At 49.0% G+C, this 21,403-nt stretch overlaps 10 non-coding genes across 10 annotated transcripts; all 10 read left to right on the forward strand.

Moving 5' to 3' along the window:
• Positions 1-86: 86 nt before the first annotated feature.
• Positions 87-160, forward strand: TRNAN-AUU (transfer RNA asparagine (anticodon AUU)). The gene has a single exon. It is a non-coding gene; the product is annotated as a tRNA-Asn (tRNA).
• Positions 161-326: 166 nt separating this feature from the next.
• On the forward strand, positions 327-400 carry TRNAI-AAU (transfer RNA isoleucine (anticodon AAU)). The gene has a single exon. It is a non-coding gene; the product is annotated as a tRNA-Ile (tRNA).
• A 5,182-nt stretch (positions 401-5,582) lies between these two features.
• TRNAI-AAU (transfer RNA isoleucine (anticodon AAU)) lies at positions 5,583-5,656 on the forward strand. Its single transcript has one exon. It is a non-coding gene; the product is annotated as a tRNA-Ile (tRNA).
• A 10,105-nt stretch (positions 5,657-15,761) lies between these two features.
• On the forward strand, positions 15,762-15,835 carry TRNAI-AAU (transfer RNA isoleucine (anticodon AAU)). The gene has a single exon. It is a non-coding gene; the product is annotated as a tRNA-Ile (tRNA).
• A 166-nt stretch (positions 15,836-16,001) lies between these two features.
• Positions 16,002-16,075, forward strand: TRNAI-AAU (transfer RNA isoleucine (anticodon AAU)). The gene has a single exon. It is a non-coding gene; the product is annotated as a tRNA-Ile (tRNA).
• Positions 16,076-16,242: 167 nt separating this feature from the next.
• On the forward strand, positions 16,243-16,316 carry TRNAI-AAU (transfer RNA isoleucine (anticodon AAU)). Its single transcript has one exon. It is a non-coding gene; the product is annotated as a tRNA-Ile (tRNA).
• A 406-nt stretch (positions 16,317-16,722) lies between these two features.
• Positions 16,723-16,796, forward strand: TRNAI-AAU (transfer RNA isoleucine (anticodon AAU)). The gene has a single exon. It is a non-coding gene; the product is annotated as a tRNA-Ile (tRNA).
• Positions 16,797-16,963: 167 nt separating this feature from the next.
• On the forward strand, positions 16,964-17,037 carry TRNAI-AAU (transfer RNA isoleucine (anticodon AAU)). The gene has a single exon. It is a non-coding gene; the product is annotated as a tRNA-Ile (tRNA).
• Positions 17,038-17,907: 870 nt separating this feature from the next.
• On the forward strand, positions 17,908-17,981 carry TRNAI-AAU (transfer RNA isoleucine (anticodon AAU)). The gene has a single exon. It is a non-coding gene; the product is annotated as a tRNA-Ile (tRNA).
• Positions 17,982-19,097: 1,116 nt separating this feature from the next.
• Positions 19,098-19,171, forward strand: TRNAI-AAU (transfer RNA isoleucine (anticodon AAU)). Its single transcript has one exon. It is a non-coding gene; the product is annotated as a tRNA-Ile (tRNA).
• Positions 19,172-21,403: the final 2,232 nt, after the last annotated feature.

A 21,403-nucleotide genomic window follows, 5' to 3' on the forward strand; every position in this document is an offset into this window, starting at 1 on the left:
ATCCCTCTCTCTTCGCCGGCATCGCCTACGCGCGCGGAAAATGACTCGCCCTTGTCGTTTGGTTGGCCGCGCCATAGCTCGCACTCGGCCTGCTAGCTCAGTCGGTTAGAGCGTCGTCCTATTAACGCGAAGGTCGTAGGTTCGATCCCCGCGCAGGCCTCGATGTTTCTTTTTATGCATATCCCGATGGCTACCTTCCTTATATTTTTACATTTTATTTTCTTACGTGATGCACACACGCATCCCTCTCTCTACGCCGCCTCCGCCTGCGCGCACGGAAAATGACTCGCCCTTGTCTTTTGGTTGGCCGCGCATAGCTCGCACTCGGCCTGCTAGCTCAGTCGGTTAGAGCTTCGTGCTAATAACGCGAAGGTCGTAGGTTCGATCCCTGCGCAGGCCACGACGTTTCTTTTTATGCATATCCCGATGGCTACCTTCCTTATTCTTTTCATTTTATTTTGTTACGTGATGCACGTACGCATCCCTCTCTCTTCGCCGTCGCCGCCTACGCGCACGGAAAACGACTCGCCCTTGTGTTTTGGTTGGCCGCGCCATCGCTCGCGCTCGGCCTGCTAGCTCAGTCGGATTCTGCTTCCGGCCACCAAGCGTGACGGACGTATGATGACGGGCTCCGTTGGAGCGGCTTCAGCGGCCAGTTCTGGCCGCGGTAACGGGGCTATGGAAATGGAAAACGACTACCAGGTTGTTCTGCCAAGTCTCCCAACCGGGCGTTTAGTTTTAAATACTGTTTTTTTGCACGCGGATATCAGGGCCCGCCCGTACCGGGTGGAAGATTTTCGAGACGCGTTGGCTAGGCAATCGCTGCTCTCGGATGTTATCGCCCTGGGGGCGTATCGGATGAGCCACGTCTGGGCCATCACGCTGAAGGATGGGGATGCCGTTAAGAAGATTGCAGGCGTCGGTGAGCTGCGCGTCAAAGAACGCCGCTGCTTGGTTATTGACCCGGCGAACCAGGACGTACGTCTCAAGCTCCATTGGCTGCTTCACACCGTGCCGGACGAGGACGTGCGTGTCGCGCTCGCACCGTACGGAAAGGTCTCCGAGGTGGCCCGGGAGCGCTGGCGTGTGCACGGCGTGTCAGAGAAAGGCTCAACGAGCAGGATGGTCACGCTGAAATTGAAAGCTGGCGTTAAACTGGACGACTTGCCGCACCAGCTTAACGTTGGGGGTGAGTTGGCACTCGTCGTTGTGCCTGGAAGGCCTCCGTTATTTCTTCGCTGCCGAGGTACGGGACACATTCGACGGGAGTGTAAGGTGCCGCGATGCGGAGCTTGTCGACGTTTTGGTCACGAAGACGGTGAGTGCCCCAGTACTTATGCAAGCATCGCCGGCCCTGGAACCAGTGAAGATGCCTCGGAGCATTTGATGGATGAGGCGGACGCAGAAGAGGCAGCGAGGACAACTGGGAAAACGGAGACGAAAGATGGGCCTTCGTTTACGCCTCTGGTTAAGCAGAAGACAACGACAACGTTGACGTCTCCAGCAGTGGTGGCATCTCAGCTAGCGCAGCGTGACCCCGAAAGCGACAGCGGTCACAGTGCGGTGGCCGATACGAAAGCTTCACTGAAAACCCCGGACCGCGTGGAGCCTCGCATTGCCGACGCCATGGACGCCGACGATGAAGCGGCTGCCCTAACCGCTGGAAAATGGTCCCGCGAAGAGAGCGCCGGTGAGAACCTGCAGCCTGGTGGTAGTAGCAGTGGGGAGCCGCCTCCAAAAACGACAGGAAGTAGACGTTCGTCGTTGAAACCGCGTCCAAACCTTTTGGCCGATTCACGGCAGGCAGGTAAACTGCCTCCGTAAATTTTTTCCTGTGTTCTGTCGAATGTCAGCGTCTGTTGTGTATCGGCCGACACGGTGTTTTTGGCTGACGTTTCGAGTTTGCGCGCATGCAAAGTGGAGGATGCGACGAGGAGGTGCCTCAGACCACTTCGAGACAAGCACCAGTCAACCCTTTGTGTGGCCAGACAGACCCCCCGTACATCATTGCGGAACTCCAGTCGGGAAAATCACATGGTCGACAGAGGTAGGCACCATGCGGATCGCGCCCCTTTTTATTACGTAAACGTATGGTAGTTGAGCTAAGAACCCCATTGCGTGTAGCAACTTTGAATGTTAGAGGGCTGGGAGCACGAAGGCGGCAATGTCAGCTTGATCGCCTGCTTATTGATAATGACCTTGACCTAATAGCTGTGCAAGAATCAAAGATAGAGTCGCAAGAACATGCTGACCGCATGGTGCCCCCTTTCCGCGCCAACTTTGAAGTGTGTGTGTGTCACTCCGTTGGGACATCGGGTGGATGCCTTATCTTCATTCGCAACACATTAGGTATAGGTGTGGAGTCTGCATTTGCATGTGAAAGTGGCCGCCTCTTGGTTGTTGATTTTTCTTTTTCAAACCTACACTGGCGCGTTGTATGTGTTTATGCCCCCAATGTTGAAAGTGAACGTAAATGTTTTTTTGATTCCATTGAGCCGTACTTGAATTGTGACAAGGTGTTGCTTGTATTGGGAGACTTCAACTGTGTATCTGCTGCTACTGACCGAGTGAAGTGTAGACCAGTGAGGGACAAGAGCGCGGAACTGTTGACTCAATTTGTGCACGATTATTTATTGGAGGACGTTGGAAGTGTGTTTTCGGCTGGAACACGGCCTGATTACACACACTTTCAACGCGACAGTCACGCAAGATTAGATAGGCTGCATGTTTCTGCTCATCTCGTGCCACTATGCACAGCCTATGATGTAAAACCTGTGTCGTTTAGTGATCATTGCCTTGTAAGCGCAACTTTTGGAACGAAGGGAAGGAAATCACGCTTTAATTGGTACCTTTGGAAACTAGATGAGAAAATTTTAGACGATGAAGGATTTGTCAAGGAAATTAAAAGCGATCTTGACCGTGTGCTAGCTGAGCAAGTGGACTGCTTTGCCGTTGAACGGGAAAGTTTCAAAGAACGAGTGAAGCTTAAAGCTATAGGAAAAAGTAGCGCAATTCGGTATAAACAGAAAGAAAAAGAAAGGGAACTTCGCGAACAACTTGAGTGCTTGGTTAGGATGGAAACCAATAAGCCAGGAAATTTTAGTAAAGAAATAAAAGACGTGAAGTGTCAGATCGAAACAATTGACACTGACAGGTATAGAGCAGCAATAATACGCTCAAGGAGCGATAACTTGTGGGCAGGCGAAGCGCCTACAAAGCGGGCGCTATCAGATGAAAAGCGGTACGCTTGCCAGAAGGAAATCAGGCAAGTAAGATACGAGGGGCACATTGCAAGCGACCCTAGTGAGATTCAGCGCGCTATTACGGAATACTTTGCTGAACATTTCGGCAATAGGCGCGAGCATGCGCAAGGGTTTGAAGGGGATTTCCTCCGACTAATGCCAACACTCGACAATGATGTAAAAGAGCGTCTTGAATTGCCTATTACTTTGGAAGAGATCGAGAAAGCAATAGATGATCTTCCGTCTGGAAAAGCGCCGGGGCCAGATGGGCTGAACGCTGCCTTCTATAAAACCTTTAAACATGATGTTTCTCAGTTCTTGTTACAAGTGATAACAGAAGCCTATGAACGCAAAAAAGTTCCACTGTCCTTTGGTATTTCACACATTGTACTTATTCCCAAGTCTGATGATCCGGAGAAACGAATGTTAGTGGGTTCCTACAGACCTATCAGCCTCACTAATGTCGACTACAAGGTGTACATGAAAGTACTAGCCAAACGACTTCAGAGCGTAATCGACAAATTAGTAGGGCCGCACCAAACCTGTGGCATCAGAGGACGCAGCATTGCTACAAATATACATGTGGCCAGAACCGTATTGGAATGTGTTGACGCGCTTGGAAGCCAGGTACCTATGATACAGCTGGACTTGGCTAAAGCGTTCGACCGCGTTTCACATGACATTCTTTTCTCCATTCTAGAGCACGCTAACCTGGGTAGTGTAATAGTAGGAGTAAAAATGGCGTACGCAAATTGTATGACACGCATTATAGTTAATGGTGACCTTACTGAGCGCCTCACAGTGCGTTCTTCAGTGAGGCAAGGTTGTCCGCTCTCTCCCCTGCTTTTTGCAGCGTATCTAGAGCCTTTATGTCTGGCCATTATCAACAGTGACTACGTCACGGGTTTCAAGCTGCAATCTGCTGAGGTGAAACTTCTTGCGTATGCGGACGACATAGCGGTATTTTGCACGAACAGAGAAAGCATTTGTGAAGTTTCAAACATTCTGGAAAGGTTTTGTAACCAGACTGGATGTCAAGTAAACTGGGAAAAAAGTTCAGGATTTTGGCACGGGGAATGGGATATTACACCGCAATTTTTCTCACGGCTGCAATGGTCTCCCATGCCAACGCGATAACTTGGTGTGCCCCTACAATGTTATCGCGATCCCCGCCCACTTTGGAACGAAGAGATGTCAAGGGCGAGAGAGAAAGCGGGAGCATGGCAGGGAAGGAATCTGTCAATTTTCTCACGTGCCTTTGCCTGCAGTGTTTTTCTAATTTCAAAAATATGGTACCTCATGAATGTGCTGTGTGCTTCGCGGACCTCTATTCAAAAATTGCATCGTATATTTGCCGTCTTTCTTTGGACTTTGACCTGGGAAAAAACGAGGAGAACAAACCTGTTTCTTTCAGTGAAGAGTGGAGGCCTTGGACTGGTTCATTTGTTTTTGCGTCAAGTGGTATCACGCTTTATTTTCTTTCGTGATCAAAATGACACCTTCTTAAGAACGGTTATACAGGTCCGATTGCAGAGGCTACTCCCAAGAAACATAGTGTCCTCTGGTGAAAACATGTGCGGTGCTGTAACCGGATTTTTGCGCGAGGTTGTGCTCTCTTGTAAGTTGTTAGAAGTGCGTTTTTCCCCAGGCTATTTGTACAGTGTTCCCAAGAAAAAGCTGTACAAAGATCTTGTGGATATCATGCTGCCGGTGCCATTGTACCGGGCGCCTTATCGTGGAGGCCCAGGGCAGAATATTTTAAAGCGAGTGAAGAAGATGCCAGTTAGGCCAGGCGTGAAAACATTCTTTTTCAAGTTACACTCTAATACATTACCTGTCAAAACGTGGCTTCAAGAAAAGGGAATCTTTGTCCCTTGGACAACGAACTGTCTTTTATGTAAGAGGCCAGAAACAGTCGAACATGTTTTTCTGGACTGCTGGGACGCGATATTCCACTGGGACGTCCTACAGAGAACTATAAAGAAAGAGTTACCACTAGACCCTTATGGTATCAGGTTTTTACCGGTTGATCACGAAGATGTACCATATGATTTGTTCATGCTTCTTGGCCTCCACAGCTTGTGGAAAACACGAATGCAAGTAAGGCATGCAGATGTTAATACGCGCAGTGCACGTGAAAACTTTATTGAAAGCGCTGCTTACCTTCGGGAATGCATCCGGGCACAGCATGACCCACCTCAGTGGGTAACACTTCTTGATGATTTAGTGAGTTTGAAGAAATTTTACCTTTGCTCGCCTCAGCTCAAGCGTAGCTGAAGTGCTTTATCGTTTGTGACTTATTGTTCCTCATGTGAACTTCGGAAATAAAGAAAAAAAAAAAGCCTGCTAGCTCAGTCGGTTAGAGCGTCGTGCTAATAACGCGAAGGTCGTAGGTTCGATCCCTGCGCAGGCCACGATGTTTCGTTTTGTGCATATCCCGATGGCTACCTTCCTTGTTTTCTTGCATTTTATTTTCTTACGCGATCCACGTACGCATCCCTCTCTCTTCGCCGTCGCCGCCTACGCGAACGGAAAATGACTCGCCCTTGTCTTTTGGTTGGCCGCGCCATAGCTCTCACTCGGCCTGCTAGTTGAGTTGACTTCCGGCCACCGTAGTGTACGGACGTGGCTGATATGAGCTCCGTCGGAGCGGATGTATAGCGGCCCACCATAGCCGCGGTACCAGGAATGAAATGTCGCAGGATTATGCAATCATTTTGCCCCCACTGCCAACCGGGTACGTTGTTCAAAATACCGTTTTTCTACATGCTGATGTGAAAGGTAGCCCATATCGCGCGGAAGATTTTCGTGAGCCACTGTTTCAACGTGTTCCGCCCACCGAGGTTCTTGCGCTCGGCGCCTATCAAATGAATCATGTGTGGGCGGTTACCTGCAAGACTGCTGAAGGCGCAAAGAAGTTTTTGGCCCAACCGGAATTGACGGTCAAGGGTCGGAGATGTATCTTAATTGATCCAAGTCACCGGGACGTCCGTCTGAAGCTTCACTGGCTTCTCTACCATGTACGCGAAGAAGATGTGCGAAACGCCCTGAACCCCTACGGAACCGTCTTGGAAATAGGACTGGATAAATGGCATCTTGACGGCTACAGCCTACAGAACACCATGACACGCACAGTTGTGGTGCGACTGAAGGCGGACGTTACGTTGGATAATATACCACATCAGCTGCGCGTCGGAGGTGAGCTAGCCCTTGTCGTAGCGCCCGGAAGAGCGCCAAGGTGCTTGCGCTGCCAACAGATTGGCCACATAAGAAAGGACTGCCGCGTGCCGCGGTGCAACGACTGCGAACGCTTTGGACACGCCGTAGAAAACTGCTCGAGGACGTATGCGGCAGCTGCCATGGCCACGGTGAGCACGGAGAAATCCGAGCTCACCATGGACGAAGCGAAAGCAGAAGAATGTCTGAATTCTGCAACAACATCAGGAGTACAAGGCACCAGCACCAAAGGAAGTAAGCAATCGGAAAATACTACCGCGGAAAATTTGACAGCCACTGTACAGGTAGAAATTGCAGCAGACGCAAAAGCCAAAATACAGGGCTCCGAATTCATCGAGGGTGGTGCCAACAACACAAATGAAAATAAAGATACAGCGGGAGTTCACCACAAGAGTGCCGAAGTGGACGCCATGGATTGCCGTGAAGCAGAAGACAGCAGTGCGCTGGGAAAGAGACCACGAGACGACGCCGGTGCAGAGACAAAGGACGCCAACAGCAGTGAACCACCGACAAAAGCGTTCACCAGTCGCCGGCTGCGGCCCACCCCAAAGCCAAACGTCCCGGAGGGGGAGAAGAGGGTGGCTAAGCTGCCCACTTGACAACACCGCTAACGCACCGAGGGTGTACCCCAATATCGGGGCACAGACTGTTTGGTGAGCGCATCCTTTTTCAAGATAAAGATGGCTGTTAGACTTGAGAGAGCAGTTCGTTTCGCCACTCTAAATGTGCGCGGGCTTTCGTCTAAAAGGCGCCAATACCAATTAAGTAGGCTATTTGCGGAACATGATTTAGACGTGATCGCTGTGCAAGAAACAAAAGTACACAGGGAGGACGAAACTGAGCGAATGGTTGCGCCTTTCAACACAACGTATAATGTCTGTGTGTCACATGCCGATGGCTTATCGGGAGGGTGTGCAATGTTTATAAAAAGATCGATGGGCGCAGTTGAGACAAGTATAAGAAGCAGTGAGAGCGGACGCTTCGTTGTTTGTGATTTTTCGTTAATGAATTTTGAATGGCGCGTGATTTGCTTGTACGCCCCAAATCGTGACAACGAAAGAAAAGCATTCTTTGAAGAGATTGGTGGTTTCCTTGATTGTAGTAGATATGTGATATTAATTGGTGACTTCAACTGTGTGTGTGCGATTGAGGACCGCTCCAAACGTGTAAATTTGCACGATCAAAGCGCACTGTTTTTGACGGAATTTATTGCTGAGAATGGACTAGAAGATGTGGCCCTCTGCATGTCTAATGGCGGGGTTGAGTTCACGCATTTTCAGGGCCAAAGTCACGCACGTTTGGATAGAGCCTACATCCCACTTGACCTTGTGATGTGTTGTGACGAATACGTTGTTATACCAGTGTCTTTTAGCGACCACTGTCTGGTAAAATTCACGCTTGGGACAAAGGAAAAAATGCCTAAGTTCAACTGGCACCTCTGGAAATTAAATAACAGCATCATGAAAGATAAAATTTTTTCTAGAAAAGTAAATGAAGCGTTAACGATGCTGTATGAAGTTGGAAAAGACGACTGGGAAACGAGGTGGGAAGTTTTTAAACAAGATGTTAAATTGAGTGCTATAGAACGTACGACTATCCTTAATTTTGAGAAGAAACAAGACGAGAAGAAATTGCAGTCGCAACTGCAAGCACTATTAAAGGAAGAGAGTGTGAAACCGGGCTCTTTCACTAAAGAAATAAAAAAAACCAAAAACAAGCTGGAACTTTCAGATAAAGAAAAGTACAGAGGTGCTATAATTAGGTCAAGAACAAAAAAGCTTTGGATGGGCGAAACACCGACAAAGCGGGCACTAAGTGATGAAAAGCAATATGCACAAAGAAAAGAAGTTAAGGAAATAATGTACAATGGCAGACTGACGAAAGAAAAAAGTCAGATAATGAACGCGTTTCTTGAACACTATCGCGATTTTCTTGGAAAACGTATTCCGATGGGGAATGGATTTAGTGAGGATTTCCTTTTTTAGTGCCCAAGTTTGACGACGAAACTAAAAAAAGTTTGGAGGCCCCTATCAGTATACAGGAGATTAAAAAAGCTATTGATGACTTAAGCACTGGAAAGACACCTGGCCCAGATGGAATCGGAGCAGAATTCTATAAAATGTTTAAAGAAGAGATTGCCAGCGCGCTGTTCCAAGTTATCGAAGAGGGGTATAAAAAGAAGAAGCTACCACGGTCTTTCACTGAAGCGCACACTGTTTTAATCCCCAAATCGAACGATGACATCAAACTTCAGTCTGTGACGTCATATCGCCCCATTAGCCTCTTGAATACAGATTACAAAATTTTCATGAAGGTTTTGGCCAAAAGAATGCAGCATGTCGTTCAAACCATTGTAGGACCGCACCAGACATGTGGCATAAGAGGTCGTAGCATTACGACAAATATACACGTAGTAAGAAGTGTCTTAGAGATTTGCGATGACTTTGAAGACCGAATAGCAATGATGCAGTTAGATTTACAAAAAGCTTTTGACCGTGTCTCCCATGAAGTGTTGTTCAACGTGTTAGAACATGTGCAAGTTGGAGCCGTGTTTATCGATGGATTAAAGATGGCGTACTCGCAGTGTGTAACACGCCTGGTAGTTAATAGGACGCTAAGTGAAGAAATTGACATACTCAGTTCCATCAGACAAGGATGCCCGGCCTCAGCCTTACTTTTTGCGATATACCTAGAACCATTTTGCTTATCAATTATCCAAAATTCAAACGTGCACGGATTTAGATTACAGAGTACTGAAGTAGAGATTCTTGCATATGCTGACGATGTGGCCGTACTCTGTCAAGATAGGCAGAGTATATGTGAAGTTGTTCATACAGCCAAACAATTTTGTTCCATGACAGGTAGCATGATTAACTGGGATAAAACAAATGCGTTTTGGTATGGCAATTGGGATATGAAGCCTGATGTATACGTAAATGTAAGATGGGAAACCCGGTTTATCGTGACAACAACGAGTACTGGAAGGACGAAGCAGAAACAATCAGGAAAAAAACAAACGCCTGGGGTGGGCGGGAGCTCTCTATTTTTGCACGGGCGTATGTATGCAACCTGTTTTTAATAGCCAAAATATGGTATGTGTTCCAAGTCCTTTGTATGTCGCGGGTGAATGTGCAGAAATTTCACAGGATTTTCGCCGTGTTTCTGTGGAGATCCACCTGGGAACGAACAAGTCGCTCAAAGTTATTCTTACCGGTCCGAAACGGTGGATTGGGTTTGTGTCATTTATTTATTAGGCAAGTTGTGTCTCGTTTTATTTTTCTCCGTGACCAAAGAAATGGCTTTTTACAAACTGTGATAAAATTAAGGCTGTGTTCACACGTTCGAGAATTTGTTGTGTCATCGAATGACAATATGTACCATTATGTGACTGGATTCTTGCGTGAAGTAGTGCATTCTTTTCAATTTCTGAAAGTGCGCTTTTCGCTAGAGTATTTGTCCTCTGTAAAACGGAAAACACTTTACAAAGACCTTGTCGACTGTTTGTGCCAACACCGCGGTACAGAACTTTATTCAATGTCGGACCCGGACAGGACGTGCTAAGAAGGGCTAAAAAGATGAACGTAAAACCGGGAACAAAAACTTTCTTCTTTAAACTTCATTCTGGGACGCTCCCAGTAAAGCAATGGTTAGCTGATAAGGGACTCTACGTTCCATGGACGACAAACTGTCTACTTTGTAAGACGCCCGAAACGGTAGAACACGTTTTTCTTTACTGCTGGGACGCCGTTTTCCATTGGGACATTCTGCAGCGCACATTGAAAAAGGACCTACCCATCACGAGTTATGGCATTTGTTTTCTGAGTGTGGACAATGAAGACGGCGTCCCGTACGACATGTTCATGCTGATAGCACTTCACAGCATCTGGCAGACTAGAATGGCGGTCCGCAATGCCGACCTTCACGCACGTCCTGTCAGGGAAAATTTCATTGTAAACATGGATTATATACGCGAACTGTATAAAGCGCAACCAGAGCCTCCTGACTGGCTACCTCTCTTGGAAAAATTGTGTAACTTGAAGAAATTTTAATGTGAACACACCGGATCAAGACTTGGTCCAAATGTTTCCTTTTATCATTCATGTTTCTCTGTTTCCACGACCTGTAAAAGAAAACAGGCAATAAAGAAAAAAAAAATCGGCCTGCTAGCTCAGTCGGTTAGAGCGTCGTGCTAATAACGCGAAGGTCGTAGGGAGGATCCCTGCGCATGCCACGATGTTTCTTTCTATGCATATCCCGACGGCTACCTTCTTTATTTTTTACATATTATTTTCTACGTGATCCACGTAGGCATCCCTCTCTCTTCGCCGTCGCCGACTACGCGCACGGAAAATGACTCGCCCTTGTCTTTTGGTTGGCCGCGCCATAGCTCTCACTCGGCCTGCTAGCTCGATTCTACTTCCGGCAGCCGAGCTGTACGGACGTGTGGATCATGGGCTCCGAAGGAGCGGCTTTTGCGGCCACCGGCCGCGGTAACAGGCTTATGGACGATGGCAAGGAAGCGAGCTACCAGTTTATTTTGCCACCACTGCCCAAGGGACCTGTCGTGAAAAACACCGTGTTTTTGCATGGCGACGTGCGAGCGAGGCCCTATAGGGTCGAAGACTTCCGAGATGCACTCATCCCGACTGGACTGCTGCAGGAGGTCATGGCCCTTGGAGCCTACCAGATCAATCACGTATGGGCAGTCACCTTCTCGAGTGACGAGGCAACGAAAAGGATGCTGGCGTTGAAAGAGCTCAACGTGAAGGGGCGTCGTTGCGTTATCGTCGACCCTCAAGACCAACAGGTACGCCTCCGCCTTCATTGGCTGCTTTATTGGGTGGCGGACGAAGATATAAAGGCAGCGCTAGCGGCCTTTGGCAAGGTCGTGGAAGTGACGAGAGAACGATGGCGTGTCAGAGGCGTAGGCGACAAGGACTCAACGTCGCGGACCGTTCTGTTGAAGTTGAAGAGCGGGATGAAAGTCGATGACCTCGCGCACCAAATCCGAGTTGCCGGTGAACTGGCCCTTGTCGTAGCGCCTGGACGGCCGATGCCTACGGCCAGTGCCTACGATGCAAGGGTGTCGGACACGTCCGTCGCGAGTGCAAGGTACCGCGTTGCGCTCGGTGTCGCAGCTTTGAACACTCTGAAGATCAGTGTGTGCGCACGTACGCTGCAGCTGTGGGGCCACCAGCGAACGAGGTCGTCGCGCAGATGAGGATGGATGCTGCTGAAGCCGAGGACGCTGCCAAGGGGGCTGGTGACAAGGAGAGCGCCAGCAATGCAGAGGCGACATCGAAGGCAGCGAAAGATACAGATGTATTTGTGACCCTCGAAAAGAAAGATGGGACGACAACGGGTCCTGCAAAAGAGCGGGCGAGAAGCAAGGAAAACTGTCCTGTAGTTGATGAAGCCGCATGCGAGACAGAAGGGGGGGATCCGCCCCCAACCAGCGACCCTATGGATACGAGCGGCAACGCTGCCTTTAAGAGGCCGCTAGACGCTACCGATGGGAAAACAGCTGCAAAGAACCATGCCGACGGGCCACCTGCAAAGACAACTTTGACGAGAAGGAGCAGCTTCAAGCCCTCTCCAAACATTCATCGGGATAGGAAAGCCGGCGACAAGCCACAGCCGTCCGCGGACCACACCAGACCACCGGACGGTCCCGGAGGCGTCTAGCCGCTGGCTAGACGTTGTGGTGAGCACAGTGCTCCGGGCCTCTCTAACTTTCTCGTATTAGCAATGGCAACCAACCCAACGCTTAGCTTAGGCACGCTAAACGTAAGAGGTCTGGCCGCCAAGCGTAAACAAAGCCAAGTGTACCGGATGATGGTGGACCAAGACCTCGACGTTCTGGCCGTGCAAGAGACAAAGGTTGAAGGGGAGGAGGAGACCCGGGGCATGGTGCTAAGGTTTACGGCTTTATACTACGCGGTAGTGAGCCATGCTAAAGGTGCGTCGGCGGGTTTTATTTTATTTATTAGGAAACTTCCCGGCTTATCTATCGAAAATTATTTTTCATGCCCTTCAGGCAGGTTAGTGTACGTTGACTTTAATGTTGGTAATGATTCGTGGCGTGTTGTGTGTGTTTATGCACCTAATGTTTGTGAAGAGCGCACTCTGTTTTTTTCATCCTTAAGGACGCACATTTGCATGAACAAAAAAGTGATAATTCTGGGAGATTTTAATTGTGTACTCCGAGATCGGGACAGAACAGGCCGAAGAACAAATGACAAAAGCTGCCATGTCCTCGCTGAATTATTAACCGATTTCGACCTAGACGACGTGGCTGACTGCCTGGTTGGAACACGCGAGGTTCATTACACACACTTCCAGGGCAATAGTCACGCGCGTCTAGACAGAATGTACGTGTCACTAGACGTAATACCCCTGTGTAACAGCTACGGTGTCACGCCTCTTTCATTCACTGATCACTGTTTGGTCAAGATGTATGTTGGACGCAAAGCAAAACACCACACTTTCACGTGGGAGTTGTGGAAAATGAATTCCAAATTGTTAACTGACGATCTTTTTCTAAGCAAAGTACAGGAATATTTGAAAGAAGTGGGAAATAACGTGTTGCGAGTCACCGAAAAGTGGGAAAATTTTAAACAACGAATTAAACTAGCCGCCATCGATCGCTCCTGCAAAATAAAGTACGAAGAAAGAGTTAAAGAGAAAGAACTAAGGGTGGTGTTGGAAAAGTTAACGGCCTTAGAGTGCAGCCAACCGGGCGCATACAAAGACGATTTGCGTAGCATCAAATCGAAAGTGGAGATATGCGATGAAGAGCGATATCGGGGAGCGATCATACGCGCAAGGGCAGAGGCTTTGACAGCAGATGAGGCTCCAGCTAAACGTGCGCTCGGTCTTGAAAAGAGGCACGCACGGCGTAACCACGTAATGTACTTGAAGTAGATGATCACGAAATAACCGACGGTGAGGACATAGCGCATGTGTTTTTCCAGCACTTTCAACAGCTTTTTGCATCGAGTCCTGTTGACGTAGATGCCTTTAGAGCCACGTTTTTGGGAAGCATGCCGCAACTCAACGACGACACGAAGAACAGACTAGAGGCACCGATATCAGCACGTGAAGTGGAAAAGGCAATTGATGATTTAAAAACTGGAAAATCGCCGGGTCCGGATGGCCTTTGCGCCGCTTTTTATAAACAGTTTAAATCAGACTTGTCGCCTCTTCTCGCTGACGTCTTTAACGAAGCGTATGAAGTAAACGCATTGCCATATTATTTCGGGGAAGCACACACCGTGCTCATCCCTAAGACCGACGAGCCTACGAAACTAAAATATGTAACGTCGTACAGACCAATATCACTTACCAACAATGATTACAAAGTATTCATGAAGATCATCGCTTGCAGGTTACAATCAGTAATGGAAACCATAGTAGGTAGTCACCAAACATGCGGCATCAAGGGACGTACTATTAGCACAAACATACACATAATGAGATCAATTCTGGAATGTTGTGACGCCTTAAGGTCGCGAGTTGCTATTCTCCAACTTGATTTGGAGAAAGCTTTTGACTGTGTTGCTCATGTTATTTTAATTGCCATTCTAAAACATATAAATGTCGGGTCCATAATTACTGACGGGGTGGCCATGGCGTACCGGAACGGAAGTACTAAGCTTATAATTAACAAGTCACTTGGGGCCCCCATCAGCATTCAACGTTCCGTGCGTCAGGGCTGCCCAGCCAGCCCACTCCTGTTCTGTATTTATCTAGAGACTCTGTGTTTGGCAGTGATTGAGAACAAATGTATTCATGGGTTTACAATGCAAGCATCAGAAGTTAAACTTCTGGCCTATGCTGATGATGTAGCCGTGTGTTGCAATGACAAGGAGAGCGTTTTGCAAACGATAAATGTTGTTAAAAAATTTGGCGAAATCACTGGAAGTAGAGTAAACTGGAGCAAGTGCCACGGTATTTGGCATGGGGAGTGGCCTAAGACCCCCGCTATCTTTGCGAATGTCACGTGGTCGGCAACGCCAGTAAAATACCTGGGTGTACCACTTGAAGCTTATAAACAGAGCGACGAATACTGGCAGTGCGAGCTTAAAAGGGTTAAAGAGAAGGCTGAGGCGTGGAGAGCCAAACACCTTTCAGTATTTGCCAGGGCTACAGTGTGCAACTTGTTTTTCGTAGCTAAGCTATGGTACGTTATGCAATTCATTTTTTGTAACAGAGCCAATGTACAGAAATTGCACAGAGTTTTTGCCGTGTTTGTGTGGGGTTCTGGATGGGAGAGATGCAGCCGCAACAACCTTTTCAGACGGGTGAAAGATGGAGGGCTAGGGCTGGCCCACCTGTTTGTGAGGCAATTAGTCGGACGGTTCTTTTTCTTCAGGAACAATGATAATTCATTTCTTCAATCGGTTTGCAAAGTTAGACTTGCGCATTTGTTACCCGAGTTTATTATAAGCTCTGAAAGTGTACCGGTGGCAGTGTTCGGATTCTATAAGGAAATTGTGCTGAGTGTTCGTTTCCTTGCTGTACGGTTTTCCAAAGAATATTTGTTTACGGTCACAAGAAAAAGGCTGCGCAATGATCTATTGGACAGCCTTTTTCCCCCACCTCGGTACCGAACTATGTACAGTCGAGGCCCAGGCCAGAATGTTTTCAAACGTGTTAAAAAAATGCAGGTACCGCCTGGTATGAAAACTTTCTTTTTCAAGCTACACACAGGAACACTATCAGTTACAACGTTTTTAGAAGAAAGGGGCTTTTACATGCCATGGGGCTCAGATTGCTTCATATGCAAACAACCAGAAACCATAGACCATGTTTTGTACACTGTTGGGCGGGGGTTTTCTTTTGGGATGTTCTACAGCGAACAATGAAGAAAGAATTTCCTCTTGATCCACATGGCATAAGGTATCTACCGATAGATGACGAGGACGGAACACCTTTCGATCAGATAATGTTAACTGGCCTCTACTGTATATGGCGAGCCCGCATGGCTGGCTTCTATTGCGATCCCGATGCGAGACCAGCCCGTGTTTTCTTTCGAGAACAAATAACACGTTTTCTTGATGTGCTTGCTACACATGAGTGCCCACCGCCTTGGATGGCCAGGATAGAACCCCTGGCTAATCTTAAAGAATTTTAAACAACGCCAGCTCACATATAACAGGCGGCTTTTACTTATTAATTTTTGTTAACGGATGAGAAGTTCATCTGTCTGTGTATATATGTTCCTTATGTTGTCCTTCCGATGTACTGCTGATTACCGGCAATAAAGATAAAAAAAGAAAAGGCCTGCTAGCTCAGTTGGTTAGAGCGTCGTGCTAATAACGCGAAGGTCGTAGGTTCGATCCCTGCGCAGGCCACAATGTTTCTTTTTATGCATATCCCGACCGCTACTTTCCTTATTTTTTACATTTTATTTTCTTACGTGATGCACGTACGCATCCCTCTCTCTTCGCCGTCACCGCCTACGCGCACGGAAAATGACTCGCCCTTGTCTTTTGGTTGGCCGCTTCATAGCTCTCAATCGGCCTGCTAGCTCAGTCGGTTAGACCGTCGTGCTAATAACGCGAAGGTCGTAGGTTCGATCGCTGCGCAGGCCACGATGTTTTTTTTCATGCATATCCCGATGGCTACCTTCCTTATTTTCTTGCATTTTATTTTCTTACGTGATCCACGTACGCATCCCTCTCTCTTCGCCGTCGCCGACTACGCGCACGGAAAATGACTCGCCCTTGTCTTTTGGTTGGCCGCGCCATAGCTCTCACTCGGCCTGCTAGCTCAGTTGGTTAGAGCGTCGTGCTAATAACGCGAAGGTCGTAGGTTCGATCCCTGCGCAGGCCACGATTTTTCTTTTTATGCATATCCCGACCGCTACTTTTCTTATTTTTTACATTTTATTTTCTTACGTGATCCACGTACGCATCCCTCTCTCTTCGCCGTCACCGCCTACGCGCAAGGAAAATGACTCGCCCTTGTCTTTTGGTTGGCCGCTTCATAGCTCTCAATCGGCCTGCAAGCTCAGTCGGTTACAGCGTCGTGCTAATAACGCGAAGGTCGTAGGTAGGATCCCTGCGCGGGCCACGATGTTTCTTTTTATGCATATCCCGACGGCTACCTTCCTTATTTTTTACATTTTATTTTCTTACGTGATCCACGTACGCATCCCTCTCTCTTCGCCGTCGCAGCCTACGCGCACGGAAAATGACTCGCCCTTGTCTTTTGGTTGGCCACGCCATTGCTCTCTCTTGGCCTGCTAGCTCAGTCGGTTAGAGCGTCGTGCTAATAACGCGAATGTCGTAGGTTCGATCCCTGCGCAGGCCACGATGTTTCTTTTTATGCATATCCCGATGGCTACCTTCCCTATTTTCTTGCATTTTATTTTCTTACGTGATCCACGTACGCATCCCTCTCTCTTCGCCGTCGCCGCCTACGCGCACGCAAAATGACTCGCCCTTGTCTTTTGGTTGGCCGCGCCATAGCTCTCACTCGGCCTGCTAGCTCAGTCGGTTAGAGCTTCGTGCTAATAACGCGAAGGTCGTAGGGAGGATCCCTGCGCAGGCCACGATGTTTCTTTTTATGCATAACCCGACGGCTACCTTCTTTATTTTTTTCATTTTATTTTCTACGTGATCCACGTACGCATCCCTCTCTCTTCGCCGTCGCCGCCTACGCGCACGGAAAATGACTCGCCCTTTTCTTTTCGTTCGCCGCGCCATAGCATTCACTCGGCCTGCCACCTCAGTTGGTTAGAGCGTCGTGCTAATAACGCGAAGGTCGTAGGCAGGATCTCTGCGCAGGCCACGATGTTTCTTTTCATGCATATCCCGACCGCTACCTTCCTTATTTTTTACATTTTCTTACGTGATCCACGTACGCATCCCTCTCTCTTCGCCGTCGCCGCCTACGCGCACGGAAAATGACTCGCCTTTGTCTATTGGTTGGCCGCGCCATAGCTCTCACTCGGCCTGCTAGTTCAGTCGGTTAGAGCGTCGTGCTAATAACGCCAATGTCGTAGGTAGGATCCCTGTGCAGGCCACGATGTTTCTTGTTATGCATATCCCGACGGCTACCTTCTTTATTTTTTACATTTTATTTTCTTACGTGATCCACGTACGCATCCCTCTCTCTTCGCCGTCGCTGCCTACGCGCCCGGAAAATGACTCGCCCTTCTCTTTTGGTTTGCCGCGCCATAGCTCTCACTCGGCCTGCTAGTTCAGTCGGTTAGAGCGTCGTGCTAATAACGCGAAGGTCGTAGGCAGGATCCCTGCGCAGGCCACGATGTTTCTTTTTATGCATATCCCGACCGCTACCTTCCTTATTTTTTACATTTTATTATCCACGTACGCATCCCTCTCTCTTCGCCGTCGCCGCCTACGCACACGCAAAATGACTCGCCCTTGTCTTTTGGTTGGCCGCGCCATAGCTCTCACTCGGCCTGCTAGCTCAGTCGGTTAGAGCTTCGTGCTAATAACGCGAAGGTCGTAGGGAGGATCCCTGCGCAGGCCACGATGTTTCTTTTTATGCATAACCCGACGGCTACCTTCTTTATTTTTTTCATTTTATTTTCTACGTGATCCACGTACGCATCCCTCTCTCTTCGCCGTCGCCGCCTACGCGCACGGAAAATGACTCGCCCTTTTCTTTTCGTTGGCCGCGCCATAGCATTCACTCGGCCTGCCACCTCAGTTGGTTAGAGCGTCGTGCTAATAACGCGAAGGTCGTAGGCAGGATCTCTTCGCAGGCCACGATGTTTCTTTTCATGCATATCCCGACCGCTACCTTCCTTATTTTTTACATTTTATTTCCTTACGTGATCCACGTACGCATCCCTCTCTCTTCGCCGTCGCCGCCTACGCGCACGGAAGATGACTCGCCCTTGTCTATTGGTTGGCCGCGCCATAGCTCTCACTCGGCCTGCTAGTTCAGTCGGTTAGAGAGTCGTGCTAATAACGCCAATGTCGTAGGTAGGATCCCTGTGCAGGCCACGATGTTTCTTTTTATGCATATCCCGACGGCTACCTTCCTTATTTTTTACATTTTATTTTCTTACGTGATCCACGTACGCATCCCTCTCTCTTCGCCGTCGCTGCCTACGCGCCCGGAAAATGACTCGCCCTTGTCTTTTGGTTGGCCGCGCCATAGCTCTCACTCGGCCTGCTAGTTCAGTCGGTTAGAGCGTCGTGCTAATAACGCGAAGGTCGTAGGCAGGATCCCTGCGCAGGCCACGATGTTTCTTTTTATGCATATCCCGACCGCTACCTTCCTTATTTTTTACATTTTATTATCCACGTACGCATCCCTCTCTCTTCGCCGTCGCCGCCTACGCGACCGGAAAATGACGCACCCTTGTCTTTTGGTTGGCCGCGCCATAGCTCTCACTCGGCCTGCCAGCTCGGTCGGTTAGAGCGTCGTGCTAATAACGCCAATGTCGTAGGTAGGATCCCTGCGCAGGCCACGATGTTTCTTTTTATGCATATCCCGATGGCTACCTTCCCTATTTTCTTGCATTTTATTTTCTTACGTGATCCACGTACGCATCCCTCTCTCTTCGCCGTCGCCGCCTACGCGCACGCAAAATGACTCGCCCTTGTCTTTTGGTTGGCCGCGCCATAGCTCTCACTCGGCCTGCTAGCTCAGTCGGTTAGAGCTTCGTGCTAATAACGCGAAGGTCGTAGGGAGGATCCCTGCGCAGGCCACGATGTTTCTTTTTATGCATAACCCGACGGCTACCTTCTTTATTTTTTTCATTTTATTTTCTACGTGATCCACGTACGCATCCCTCTCTCTTCGCCGTCGCCGCCTACGCGCACGGAAAATGACTCGCCCTTTTCTTTTCGTTGGCCGCGCCATAGCATTCACTCGGCCTGCCACCTCAGTTGGTTAGAGCGTCGTGCTAATAACGCGAAGGTCGTAGGCAGGATCTCTGCGCAGGCCACGATGTTTCTTTTCATGCATATCCCGACCGCTACCTTCCTTATTTTTTACATTTTCTTACGTGATCCACGTACGCATCCCTCTCTCTTCGCCGTCGCCGCCTACGCGCACGGAAAATGACTCGCCTTTGTCTATTGGTTGGCCGCGCCATAGCTCTCACTCGGCCTGCTAGTTCAGTCGGTTAGAGCGTCGTGCTAATAACGCCAATGTCGTAGGTAGGATCCCTGTGCAGGCCACGATGTTTCTTGTTATGCATATCCCGACGGCTACCTTCTTTATTTTTTACATTTTATTATCCACGTACGCATCCCTCTCTCTTCGCCGTCGCCGCCTACGCGCACGCAAAATGACTCGCCCTTGTCTTTTGGTTGGCCGCGCCATAGCTCTCACTCGGCCTGCTAGCTCAGTCGCTTAGAGCTTCGTGCTAATAACGCGAAGGTCGTAGGGAGGATCCCTGCGCAGGCCACGATGTTTCTTTTTATGCATAACCCGACGGCTACCTTCTTTATTTTTTTCATTTTATTTTCTACGTGATCCACGTACGCATCCCTCTTCGCCGTCGCCGCCTACGCGCACGGAAAATGACTCGCCCTTTTCTTTTCGTTGGCCGCGCCATAGCATTCACTCGGCCTGCCACCTCAGTTGGTTAGAGCGTCGTGCTAATAACGCGAAGGTCGTAGGCAGGATCTCTTCGCAGGCCACGATGTTTCTTTTCATGCATATCCCGACCGCTACCTTCCTTATTTTTTACATTTTATTTCCTTACGTGATCCACGTACGCATCCCTCTCTCTTCGCCGTCGCCGCCTACGCGCACGGAAGATGACTCGCCCTTGTCTATTGGTTGGCCGCGCCATAGCTCTCACTCGGCCTGCTAGTTCAGTCGGTTAGAGAGTCGTGCTAATAACGCCAATGTCGTAGGTAGGATCCCTGTGCAGGCCACGATGTTTCTTTTTATGCATATCCCGACGGCTACCTTCCTTATTTTTTACATTTTATTTTCTTACGTGATCCACGTACGCATCCCTCTCTCTTCGCCGTCGCTGCCTACGCGCCCGGAAAATGACTCGCCCTTGTCTTTTGGTTGGCCGCGCCATAGCTCTCACTCGGCCTGCTAGTTCAGTCGGTTAGAGCGTCGTGCTAATAACGCGAAGGTCGTAGGCAGGATCCCTGCGCAGGCCACGATGTTTCTTTTTATGCATATCCCGACCGCTACCTTCCTTATTTTTTACATTTTATTATCCACGTACGCATCCCTCTCTCTTCGCCGTCGCCGCCTACGCGACCGGAAAATGACGCACCCTTGTCTTTTGGTTGGCCGCGCCATAGCTCTCACTCGGCCTGCCAGCTCGGTCGGTTAGAGCGTCGTGCTAATAACGCCAATGTCGTAGGTAGGATCCCTGCGCAGGCCACGATGTTTCTTTTTATGCATATCCCGATGGCTACCTTCCCTATTTTCTTGCATTTTATTTTCTTACGTGATCCACGTACGCATCCCTCTCTCTTCGCCGTCGCCGCCTACGCGCACGCAAAATGACTCGCCCTTGTCTTTTGGTTGGCCGCGCCATAGCTCTCACTCGGCCTGCTAGCTCAGTCGGTTAGAGCTTCGTACTAATAACGCGAAGGTCGTAGGGAGGATCCCTGCGCAGGCCACGATGTTTCTTTTTATGCATAACCCGACGGCTACCTTCTTTATTTTTTTCATTTTATTTTCTACGTGATCCACGTACGCATCCCTCTCTCTTCGCCGTCGCCGCCTACGCGCACGGAAAATGACTCGCCCTTTTCTTTTCGTTGGCCGCGCCATAGCATTCACTCGGCCTGCCACCTCAGTTGGTTAGAGCGTCGTGCTAATAACGCGAAGGTCGTAGGCAGGATCTCTGCGCAGGCCACGATGTTTCTTTTCATGCATATCCCGACCGCTACCTTCCTTATTTTTTACATTTTCTTACGTGATCCACGTACGCATCCCTCTCTCTTCGCCGTCGCCGCCTA

Source organism: Dermacentor andersoni, chromosome 8, assembly GCF_023375885.2.
Source record: "Dermacentor andersoni chromosome 8, qqDerAnde1_hic_scaffold, whole genome shotgun sequence".
In the NCBI taxonomy this organism is placed as follows: domain Eukaryota; kingdom Metazoa; phylum Arthropoda; class Arachnida; order Ixodida; family Ixodidae; genus Dermacentor; species Dermacentor andersoni.